The sequence below is a fragment of the Macrotis lagotis genome, chromosome 1 (genome assembly GCF_037893015.1).
Source record: "Macrotis lagotis isolate mMagLag1 chromosome 1, bilby.v1.9.chrom.fasta, whole genome shotgun sequence".
Lineage (NCBI taxonomy): Eukaryota > Metazoa > Chordata > Mammalia > Peramelemorphia > Peramelidae > Macrotis > Macrotis lagotis.
In genome coordinates this window covers 840268211-840280923 of record NC_133658.1, presented here as the reverse complement: position 1 = coordinate 840280923, position 12713 = coordinate 840268211, and the positions used below count along the sequence as shown (strand labels likewise).

The 12713-nt window shown below is 34.6% G+C and overlaps 2 pseudogenes; one reads left to right on the top strand and one right to left on the bottom strand.

Annotated features, from left to right (window-relative positions):
- Window positions 1-7781, bottom strand: part of LOC141507664 (olfactory receptor 52R1-like) — a 44194-nt pseudogene extending 36413 nt beyond the window's left edge.
- A 4001-nt stretch (window positions 7782-11782) lies between these two features.
- On the top strand, window positions 11783-12713 carry LOC141489493 (olfactory receptor 52E4-like; annotated as a pseudogene).

Sequence of the window (12713 nt, the reverse complement as noted above, 5' to 3'; positions counted from 1 at the left end):
AAACAGGAGGTTCAAGAGACACATGAAAAGGTAAAAAAAAGGGGGAGGGCAGTAAAAGGAAAAAAAATGCAATCCAGCAAGTTGAAACTGGCTATATCCCAGCATGGGGGGGGGGGGGGGCGTAGAGACTCATAAATCCTGAGAAATGTAACTCTAACAGAGAGAATATAACTAGCCAGAAATGATGGGCATCCATGACCTATCCATGAGACTGATATCTAATGGGATATAACTGGCTTTAACTCCACTGGGGAGAAAGACTCTAATAACTCTCAGGTATTTGGACTCTATTCAACAGAATATACTGAACTAGAAAGGACAAACACTCAGAATTTTCTATGACTTAGATAGAATGATCTAAAAAGAGGTACAAAAAACCTATGGTAATAGAGAGGAAGAAGGGAGTAGAGGAGAAACACCTGAATCTTCTTCTCATCACACTTGGCTTAAAGTCAACCTACACATACTCAGTTAACTTATAGAACATCTAACCGTTTAAGAAGTAAAAGGGGAAAAGGGGAGGGGGGGACAGAGAAAGGGAAGGGGAGTGGAGGAAATAAGGGGAAATAGCCAAAGGAAGGGAAGGGAACAGGAAAGAGGAAAAGAAAGGGGAGGGTGTGACATAGGAGGGCAAACACACTGAAGGGGGTGGTATTCAAAAACAAAATACTGGGATATGGATAAAAAGGGGGGGGAAGGGGGAAAAATGCAAACAGAGGGAAGATAGCACAGAGGGCAATAAAGAATTAGTAATCAAAACCTTGAATGTGAATGGGATGAACTCTCCCTTAAAACGTAAACAAATAGCAGAGTGCATTAAAAACCGGAATCCAACAATATGCTGCTTACAAGAAACTCATTTGAAGCAGAGAGATACTTATAGAGTAAAGGTAAAAGGTTGGAGCAAAATATATTTTGCTTCAGCTGAAGTAAAAAAAAGCTGGGGTAGCAATCCTTATCTCAGACAAAGCAGCAGCAAAAATAGATAGCATTAAAAGAGATAAGGAAGGAAACTTTACCCTCCTAAAAGGTACCATAGACAATAAAGTCATTTCAATATTGAATGTATATATGCACCCAGTGGGACAGCACCCAAATTCTTAGAGGAGAAGCTGAAAGAATTACAGGAAGAAATAGACAGCAAAACTCTACTAGTAGGAGACCTCAACCTCCCTCTATCAGATCTAGATAAATCAAATCATAAAACAAACAAGAAAGAAATTAGGGAGATAAATAGATTGTTAGAAAAATTAGATATGGTAGACTTATGGAGGAAACTGAATGGGGATAGGAAGGAATATACGTTTTTTCTCTGCAGTACATGGAACTTATACAAAAATTGACCATGTACTAGGACATAAAAACCTAATGATCAACTGCAGAAAGGCAGAAATAGTGAATACATCTTTCTCATATCACAATGCAATAAAAGTCATATGCAATACTGGGCCAAGGAGATATAGACCCAGAGCAAATTGGAAACTGAATAACCTCATCTTAAAAAATGAGTGGACCAAAAAACAAATTATAGAAAGAATTAACCATTTTATCCTAGATAATGATAATGAAACAACATACCAAAACCTATGGAATTCATTCAAAGCAACTCTCAGGGGATATATTATAGCTGTAAATGCTTATACGAATAAATTGGAGAAAGAGGAACGCAATGAACTAAACATGCAACTAAAAAAAATTAGAGAAAGAACAAATCAAAAATCCCCAATCAAATACCAAATTAGAAATTTTAAAAATCAAAGGAGAAATTAATAAAATTGAAAGCAAAAAAACTATTGAATTAATAAATAAAACCAAAAGTTGGTATTATGAAAAAACCAATAAAATTGATAAACCTCTGGTCAATTTGATTAAAAAAAAAGAAAGAAGAAAACCAAATTGCTAGTATTATAAATGAAAAAGGTGAACTCACCCCCAATGAGGAGGAAATTAAAGTAATAATTCGAAATTATTTTGGCCAACTTTAAGCCAATAAATTTGATAATCTAAGTGAAATGGATGAAAATATACAAAAATATAAGTTGCCCAGGATAAATGAAGAAGAGATTAAATACCTGAACAACCCTATCTCAGAAAAAAGAAATTTAACAAGCCATTAGTGAACCCCCTAAAAAAAATCTCCAGGGCCTGATAGATTCACAAGTGAATTCTACCAAACATTTGAGGAACAATTGGTTCCAATCCTATATAAACTCTTTGGAAAAATAGGGAAAGATGGAATTCTGCCTAACTCTTTCTATGAAACCAATATGGTACTGCTACCTAAACCAAGAAGAGTTAAAACAGAGAAAGAAAATTATAGACCTATTTCACTGATGAATATAGATGCAAAAATCCTAAATAAAATAAAAATAAAAAATGACTACAACAAGTCATCACTAGGATAATACATTATGATCAAGTAGGATTTATTCCAGGAATGCAGGAAATCCAGGAAAACTGTTAGTATACTCAATTATATCAATAACAAACCTATCAGAAACCATATGATCATATCAATAGATGCTGAAAAAGCTTTTGACAAAATACAGCATCCATTGCTATTAAAAACACTAGAGAGTGTAGGAATAAATGGAGTGTTCCTTAAAATAATTAGCAGTATCTATCTGAAACCATCAACAAGCATTATACTCAATGGGGAGAGGCTAGAGGCATCCCCAATAAGATCAGGAGTTAAACAAGGGTGCCCATTATCATCACTACTATTCAATATTGTATTAGAAATGTTAGCATCAGCAATTAGAGAAGAAAAAGAAATTAAAGGAATTAGAATTGGGAAGGAAGAGACAAAACTCTCACTATTCGCAGATGACATGATGGTCTACCTAGAGAATCCCAAGATAGCAACTAAAAAACTACTGGAAAGAATTAGCAATTTTAGCAAAGTGGCAGGTTATAAAATAAACCCCCATAAATCCTCAAATTTCCTATATATGACTAGTAAGAAACAGCAGGAAGAGCTAGAAAGGGAAATTCCATTCAAAGCAACCTCAGACAGTGTAAAATACTTGGGAGTCTATTTGCCAAGACAGACTCAGAACCTTTTTGAAAACAATTATAAAACACTTCTCACACAAATTAAATCAGATTTAAATAACTGGGCAAATATCAACTGCTCATGGATAGGTAGAGCTAATATAATGAAAATGACAATTCTACCAAAACTAAACTATCTGTTTAGTGCCCTACCAATCAAAATTCCAAAAAATTACTTTAATGAGCTAGAAAAAATTGTAAGTAAATTCATATGGAGAAATAAATAGTCAAGAATTGCCAGGAGCTTAATGAAAAAAATGCAAATGAAGGTGGCTTAGCACTACCCGATCTAAAATTATATTATAAAGCATCAGTCATCAAAACTGTTTGGTATTGGCTAAGAAATAGAGTGGTGGACCAGTGGAATAGACTAGGTGTAAAAGCAGGAGAGGATTATAGTAATCTGCTGTTTGATAAACCCAAAGAGTCAGGCCACCAGGATAAAAACTCCCTCTGATAAAAACTGCTGGGATAATTGGAAGTTAGTATGGAAGAAACTTAGATTAGTCCAACACCTCACACCCTTTACCAAGATAAGATCCAAATGGTTACAGGACATAGACATAAAAAACAATACTAAAAGCAAATTAGAAGATCAAGGACTAGTCTACTTGTCAGATCTATGGAAAGGGGAACAGTTTATGACTAAGGAAGAGTTGGAGAACATCACTAAAAACCAATTAGATGTTTTTGATTACATTAAATTAAAAAGGTTTTGCACAGATAAAACCAATGTAATCAAGATCAAAAGAAAAGTAGTAAATTGGGAAACAATCTTTACAACTAATGATTCTGACAAAGGAGTCATTTCTAAAATATACAGAGAACTGAGTCATATTTTTAAAACAAAAAGCCATTCCCCAATTGACAAATGGTCAAAGGATATGCAAAGGCAATTTACAGATGAGGAGATCAAAGCAATTCATAGCCATATGAAAAAATGCTCTAAATCATTAATTATTGGAGAAATGCAAATTAAAACTTCACTGAGGTACCACCTCACACCTCTCAGATTGGCCAGTATGACCAGGAAGAATAATGATCATTGTTGGAAGGGATGTGGGAAATCTGGGACACCATTACACTGTTGGTGGAGCTGTGAACTCATCCAACCCTTCTGGAGAGCTATTTGGAACTATGCCCAAAGGGCAACAAAAATGTGCATACCCTTTGACCCAGCAGTACCACTACTAGGTCTATACCCTGAAGAGATGAGGAAAAAGGGTAAAAACATTACTTGTACAAAAATATTTATAGCAGCCCTGTTTGTGGTGGCAAAGAATTGGAAATCCAGTAAATGTCCTTCAATTGGGGAATGGTTTAGCAAACTGTGGTATATGTATGTCATGGAACACTATTGTTCTATTAGAAACCAGGAGGGATGGGATTTCAGGGAAACCTGGAGGGATTTGCATGAACTGATGCTGAGTGAGATGAGCAGAACCAGAAACATACTGTACACCCTAACAGCAACATGGGAGTGATGTTCAACCTTGAAGGACTTGCTCATTCCATCAGCGCAACAATTGGGAACAATTTTGGGCTGTCTGCAAAGGAGAGTACCATCTGTATCCAGATAAGGAGCTGTGGAGTTTGAACAAAGTACAAGGACTATTCCCTTTAATTCAGAAAAAAAAAACAAAAAAACGATGTCTTATGGTTTGATCTGGTTACCTCTGAGAATTCTGTTCTCTTTAAGGATATGATTTCTCTTTCATCACACCCAATTTGGATCGAGGTACAACATGGAAGCAAAGTAAAGACTGACAGAGTGCTATCTGTGGGGTGGGGGTGGGGGTGGGGGGAGGGAAGCAAGATTGGGGGAAAACTGTAAAACTCAAATAATATCTTTAATAAAAATTAAAAAAAAATATCGTGTGGGACATACAGTGCCCAATCTATAAGAAAGGATCTTGGACCTCAGCTAAAGTCAGTGAGTTTACTCCAAGGAAAAGAGTGTGGAATACTGCAGAGCCCACATAGGGGCAGTTTAATGGATAATAACATTCTGTTTAGTCTGGGATATGTTCTCCATGAATAAACTTCATTCATTGTTTTGGCTTCCCTGTTGCACACACTTCCTAGATGTGTGATTCTGGACAAGTCATTTAATTTCTCAGTTAAATTGTCCTCATCTGTAAAATGGGAATGAGAATACCTACAGCATCTGAGATAGCAGGTTTATTGGGAGTATCTTCAACAGGAAACTGGAGTCAATTTTTATTGTGACAAACTCTCGTGTTATTTATTTATTTACAGTGAAGTGAAATTACTTCAAGACAAACTAGGAACACTATCAAGGCTAATCAGATCAATCCCAGTAAAGCAATTACAATCACAAAATAATAATAATAATAATAATAAAGACCAACTTGACACAGATCAAGAGAGAGAGCTAATTTAGAGAATATCGATTTTACATGCTTCTCCTTTCCAGTCATTTTCACCAAAAAGTCTCTTTTCTCTTTCTACTTTCAATCTGTTTCTGATTAATGCTTAGAAAAAAGTTTAGATTCTATAACCTAGTCTCCTGAAAAAGATCTTTCTCATATAACCCAGCTACTACTTAATTTACTTTCTCCTCCCTATCCTCTCTTTTTTTGTTGCTCTCTTCTCTCTCTCTCTCTCTCACTCTTTGATATATTAGAAAAAAAATTTGTTCCTCCTGGAGAAGCCAAAGCCGCTAACCTTACTAGTACTATAACAATTATGAAGAAATATAGAAGCAGAAAATAGTTGAATTCATCCCATAATATGACTTTTCAGCTATTACCTGATATGCATAGTAATGATGATGATAATAATACTGCATATGAAATTCACTAATAGTGTACCTGCTCATGAAATTTTAGAAGATAAAAGAAATGAAGTTATCTTTTAATGCAAATTTTTAAATTATGATATTAATAGTTATCAAATATGACCAAATAGGCCTTCAAACATCTAAAGTAAAATAACTTGTTATCAAAATTTAATGGGCTGGTGGTCTAGAATGAGTCATACCTATTTAGTAATGCACAATGGATACGTTCATTTGTTTTACTTGATAAAACTTTTGGTCTCATGGGTAGCTAAATTTAAGGAATGCATAGTGTTCAACTATGGACATGGAGGAAAAATCCAAACTCAGTATTTAATTCTATATAGTTACATGGAACAGGGAGGTGGGTTAATGAATAGTGCTCATGATAAAAATAAATATTTCATTCAACCCCTTCATTTTACAAATGAGTAAAACTTAAAGATGACTTCACGAAATATGGGATCACTTTTTAAGTATAGCATGTTTGTATGAAATCTAAGCAGAGATTCTAGGTGCCTTATCTCCCACTTCTTTGTACTAAACCAAACTACCCTTTCCATAGTCATGTGCATTATTACAATAGATGATGCACAGGAAAGGGGACAAATTCAAGGAAAAAGAGTGTTCAGTGACTTACACTGGGTAAGGAAAACAAACTTGTTCCAAAAAGAAAACCAGGGGTTGCCAATAAAAGAAAGGAAAATATGTTTTAAAGAAAAGAGAATTTAATTCAATTTAAAAATTAAGTGATTAATTTACACCAGGCATTAAAATAATTATTAGGGATATGAGAACAAACTAAATAATCCTACCCTCAAGGAGCTTATTTTCAGTTGAGGGTAAGGAAGGAAACAAAATGAATACAATTAATTAAATGAAAAATGCTTATACAAATAGTATATAATAATTTCCAATGAAAGAAAGTTCAAATAACTACTGATGGATCAAGAAAGGCCAAAGAAAGTTAGGCATTCTATGAGACAGAGTAGTGAAAGGGATATATTTCAGGGATAGGGAAGGTGTATTGTGATTTTAATGAGGTTCAGATTCCTTCCTGTAAATGACACTCTCAGGCAGTTGAAAATGAAAGTATTTTAATAATGCAAGGAATAGATTGCTTAAAATAATATTCAGTACAGTAAATAAGATATATATATGTATATATATATACGTATATATATATATATAAAAGGATTATTAATAGAAGAGAAAGATTAAAGAAAACATCACCAATTTGGGGGAGCACTAGGCAGAATGTCTTCTCTATGTGTGAGATTCCTTTTCTTCTGCTTCTTCTGCTTCTCTTCCTTCTTCTTCATCATCATCGTAATGAATGATTGGAGTCTTAGGATATTTATTAGGGGGAGAACAAAGGTTTGTTGCCAAATTCAATTGCAAAGGATACCAGAATTCTTATCATGAATGTAGGAAGTCAGTAAGTGTTATGATGTTAGGAAGAAGTCATATGGGGCCGCAAGAAACAACATAATTAAGGTCAGTACTGTGAAAATAGCCAGTTCTTTTCAGTACTGTTTATGTTCCAAGGAATGGCTAGTTCCTGGGCCTCTAAGAATGTGGTCAAATCACATAGGACATGTTCCGGGGGGAAGGACATGTTCTCATACAGGCTCAAGTGAACTTACTCATATAAGAATTTTATTTTCTTAATTAATTAATTAATCTTAATTTCTTATACAGAAGGTATGTTCTGACCTCAAGGTATGTTCTCCCGTATTGACATTTTTTGATAATTCTCTAGTCTTTAGAAATCTCCATGATTCATTGATCTGAATAGGTGTCTCACAGAGCTGTTAAGCATATCTCCCTCCCTCTCAGATATGGTTTTTGCACATTTGCTCTTTCTCCTTTTTTTTTTCACCAGAGGATCCAGTGTATCAGGTCCACATACAGATGTTCCACCCATGTCCGGAATTTTACTTTACATGTTCAACATCTTTCTCTTCTTAGTCCCCTTGGTGGGAATTATTTGAAAGCAGTAATAATGACTGTTTTCCCTTCTTCTGATGACATACAATTGCTCATACAGTTCTTCTATGTGACCCTGAAAAAATACACTAAATAAGTTTATTTTTGCAAGAGTAATATTATGGAAGTAATTTCTTTCTGATATCTATGTCTTCAGTTCTTTTGCCTGCTTCCAAGTGAGCAATGATTACTTATTTTTCTTTGTGTGGGCCAACTGGACTATACCTTTATGTTTATGTGAGTAAAATGAAGAACTGATATAAAGACTAAGGTCACCTAGATGTTACCATGGATAGAGCATCAACCATGGAGTTAACTTGATATAAAGATCTGTTTTCCAATTAATTTTTCTAAAATAGAATCTGCTTATTAAAACTGAAATATATTAAAATACATTGACAAAAAAATATTAAGTGACAATCAGGCATAGTGGATAGATTCCTGGGTGTGAATTAGAAAGATATAGTTCCAAATTCCTCTGAAGTCTCTTAGTAATCTGGGAAAGTCATATAAACTCTTACTTTCAGTAAACCCATTCATATAACAGGGCTAGTAAAAACTGCAATACCAACCTTGGACCAGTATTCAAAGACAAAGTTGAGATAAAGATACTACAGAGACTTTAAAACACCATGCGATAGTTTTTTGTTTGTTTGTTTCCCAAATGTTTTTATGATGCTTCTTTTAAAAAGAATGAGTTAGAAAATGCTCCCTTTATATTATGTCTTGGTATGATAATATTTGTATTTACATATTTACTTTGGATCAATACATATTAGGAAAGACATTGACATTCAGGATTGCCAGGAGGTGAATAAGGAGGGTAAAGAAAGAACTGGAGACCATGAAGCATGGTCCTGAAATTGAAGAAAATAAAAATTATTAGAGATTTAATTTTATTTACTAGATAGAACTAAATTCAGAGTTGGGAAAAGATAATTGTTCAGCCTCTGACCAATATGAACTATGTGAGCCTGAATAAGTCACTGATGGTGGCTAGGGTAATTCTTTAAAAACAGAAGTTGCAAAAAGTGCCATCTGACATGAATAGAGTTATTTAATGATTCTTAGCACAGTTTAAAAAGAAAAGTTAAAATTTAGAGCAAGATTAAAGGATGTATAAAAACAAGGACCTAATTATATTTTTCTTCTAGTTTCTCGTGGGTTACCAACTTTTTTCTTAAAATTCTGCTTAGAATCCCTAAATCTTAAAAGCTAGATTGGCCTTGAAAAGTTACTGGCAAAAGCTTTCATCCAAGAAAATAACACCTTCTATAGCCTTCCTGCCATGATTTTATCTAACCTCTGCTAGCAGTTATGTGGTATAATAGAGCACTGGACTTGGAGTCAGGAAGAACTGACTTCATATAAGGCCTCAGACACTAGCCATGTGACTTTGGACAGATCTCATTAATTTTTTCATTTGCCTGAGTTTCATCAACTGCAAAATGGGCATATTAACAGTACTTAATTTGCAAAGTGGTTGTGTGGATCAAATGAGATAAAACTTGTATTTTGTTTAGCCCAAAAACTGTCACATAGTAGGAGTTATATAAATGCTTCTTCTTTCTCCATATAAATACTCCCATTGAAAAGGGTTTTAGAAATTCTAATGATACCCATTAAATTTAACAGGATCACTAAAATTTAAAATTAGAAGAGACCTCAGAAGATAGATATAGACTACCTTTGACAAAGAGAAATCCATTCATTTCTGAGATAGCGTCTTCCAATTTTAGATACTTCTATTGATTAGGAAATAGTCCATTATAACATATCTGATGAGTCTTTTCATAATTCTTCCAAGTAAAAATATCCTTTTCATATGTCATAAATTCATGTCCTGATTGCATTCTGAAATTCCACTGGATACTAAGCAGCTCATCAAAGTCTTTAACATATATTGTTTCAATAATTGGAGGTATTCCAGAGATGATATGACTGAAGAAAACAGTTTCTATCACCTTTCTTTTACTGAATACTATGACTCTCATAATGCATCTTAAAATCATTTTAGCTTTTGTAGTCACTGTATCACTTGTTGAATTAAATACAGGTCTTTTCCATTAAAATCTCACTTTTTCAGACAAATTGTTGCCTAGATATGCTTCACCAATGTTATATTTATGAAATTGATTTTTGAACCCAAATTTAAGACTTTCACTTCGCTCTTTTAGAACATATATATATATATATATATATGTATTAATTTTAAGAAATATAAATCTGTATGACCCAGAAATGTAAAAGGATTTATGCAAAGTCACACAAATAGTGAAATTTAAACCCAGCTCCTCTACTCCTCATTCCACTGGGCCATTTCCTTTCCTAAATCACAGAGGTGATGAAGAATTGAGGTAAATAGACACCCTATTTTCTCTTCCATTTTAAGATCACACAGTTTTCTTCTTTCTGCACTCTCCTTTATATTCTTCACCCATTGAAGATAATGTTTTATGTCTTCTCTTTCATCCTATGTCCCAGAAACAAAGCTATATTAAATGACTTATATAGTCCAAACTGATGTAGATAATCATCTCCTTTACTTTGTCCTGATTAGACCACTTTTGAAGAAATATGATCAATCCTGTAGAAAACATTTTTGAAAGCACATTCACAAAGAAAAGAAAATTTTAAAAAGGTAGTTATAAGGATGCTGAAGGACCTGGGGTCCATGGTTTTGTCCTTTGCAATGCAAAGTCAACAAACATTTATTAAGACTTTGACTGGTCAAAGAGAATCTCTGAATTCAAGACTCATATATTTGAACTGGAAAAGTCAACACATAAAGGGAAATTGATAAAGGATGGGTGGTTTGGATTGAACACATACAGACAGGGTGGAGATATTGTAGAGAAAATGCAGCCTGGAGAGGAATGAATGCTCTTGTGAACTGGGTGGACTTCTTAGAGAACCAACCAAAAAAAAAAAAAAGAGGATCTCCAGAAGAAGAGGGTATGTAAAATGTGCAAAGATCACTTGCAGTCAGCCAACAAAGTAATAGTTATTGTCTACTTATGTAATAGACAGATGATAGAAATGTTTAAATTATAGAAGACTCAGGATTACATGAAAATTGTCTTAAAATGAATGAAAAGTTTTATCTTCAAAAGAGAATAAGGAATATTGGTTCTAGACAACAGGACTGCACCCATAAGTAGGAGTTAATGAAAAGGAAATTTTATTTTGGGATTGAAAAGAATTATTTTTTACAATTATCACTGTGTAAAAAGAGAATTGATTGTCTTCTGAGATAAAAAATTGCTAAACCCTGAAATTAGATAAAAGAAAAGGTGATGACCATTGGCTGGGAGTACTGTAGATGAGGATCCCTTCAAATAGATGTTAAAATGAATGAACTTATATATTAAAACAGATAGGGCCATTAATTGATTAGGGAAACTTATCAAAGGAAGAAATTGGTTTTTATTACAGACATCATATATGTTTCAAGAATTGTAGATATTATATTCCCCAGATTCCCATCAAATTAGTGAAGCAAACCAAAGTCATCAACCCTTGGCAAACACAATCTCTATTACACTAGGTATTCTTTATCTGGGCATCTGAACACTTAAAAATTAAGACTGATAACTATATTTTAATGTAATCTGTTTCCTTTTGGCAATCCTATGTGTTTTATTTTACATAATTAATAATTATTTGGAAAATAGTTCTCATCAGACTGCCCAAAGAATTCATGATACAAAAATTGGTAACAATTCCTTCATTGAACTAGTGACCAAAATTGCCTGGGTCCCTAAGACTTACCCAAGTCTTCTAGATCCCCCAGAAATATTCATTTCAAATGACTTGAGATGTCAGTAATCTCCAAATGGAATTGATTAGGTACAGTGTGGATCATACCTTCTATTTGCTTCATGTCAGGACTGTGAAAAATTGTGGTGCATCAGTCATCTGCCATGACCCTTGGTCAGGATGTTATCTTATAATGAAACCAGCTCTCTTCTTTTTCCTACTGCTTGAGATACCAAGGCTTGAAGCTTACCATATCTGGATTGCATTCCCTTTTGGCATCATATATCTGACTGAAGTTTTGGGCAACATCATCAATATGTTTGTGATCAAGACAGGACAGTCTTCACCAACCAATGTTTTATTTCGTGGCACTTGTATCCTTTATTGACCTAGGACTAGCCTCATCTACCATCCCCAAGATGCTGAGCGTCTTCTGGTTCAACCTCAGGGAAATCAGCTTTGAAGGATGCCTCATCCAAATGTTCTTCATTCACACCTGTACTGGTATGGAGTCAGTTGTGTTGTTAGCCATGGCCATTGACCGTTTTGTGGCTATCTGCTACCCACTGAGATACACCACAATACTCACCAACAAGGTAGTGGCTGTCATGGCTTCAGTGGTTGTTGGGAGGCCAGTTCTTCTTGTCCTCCCTTTCTCCTTCCTTCTTAAAAGGTTACCGTTCTGTGGACACTATGTCATTGCCCACACCTACTGTGAGCATATGGGAATTGCTCTTCTGGCTTGTGCTAGCATTCGGATAAACATAATCTATGGTTTATTCACTATTGCTGCCCTTATCTTTGATTTGATTCTCATTGGTCTTTCCTATGTTCAGATACTCCGAGCTGTCTTCCGCCTCCCCTCCCGGGATGCACGACTGAAGGCCCTGAGTACTTGTGGCTCCCATGTTTGTGTCATACTGGCTTTCTATATACCTGCATTTTTCTCCTTCATGACCCATCGGTTTGGTCGAAATGTCCCCCGCTACATCTTATTCTCTTGGCCAATCTTTATGTGGTCATCCCACCAGCCCTTAATCCTGTCATTTATGGAGTTAGGACTAAACAGATCCGAGAGCGAGTGCTACGGGTATTTATTCAAAAAGAATAA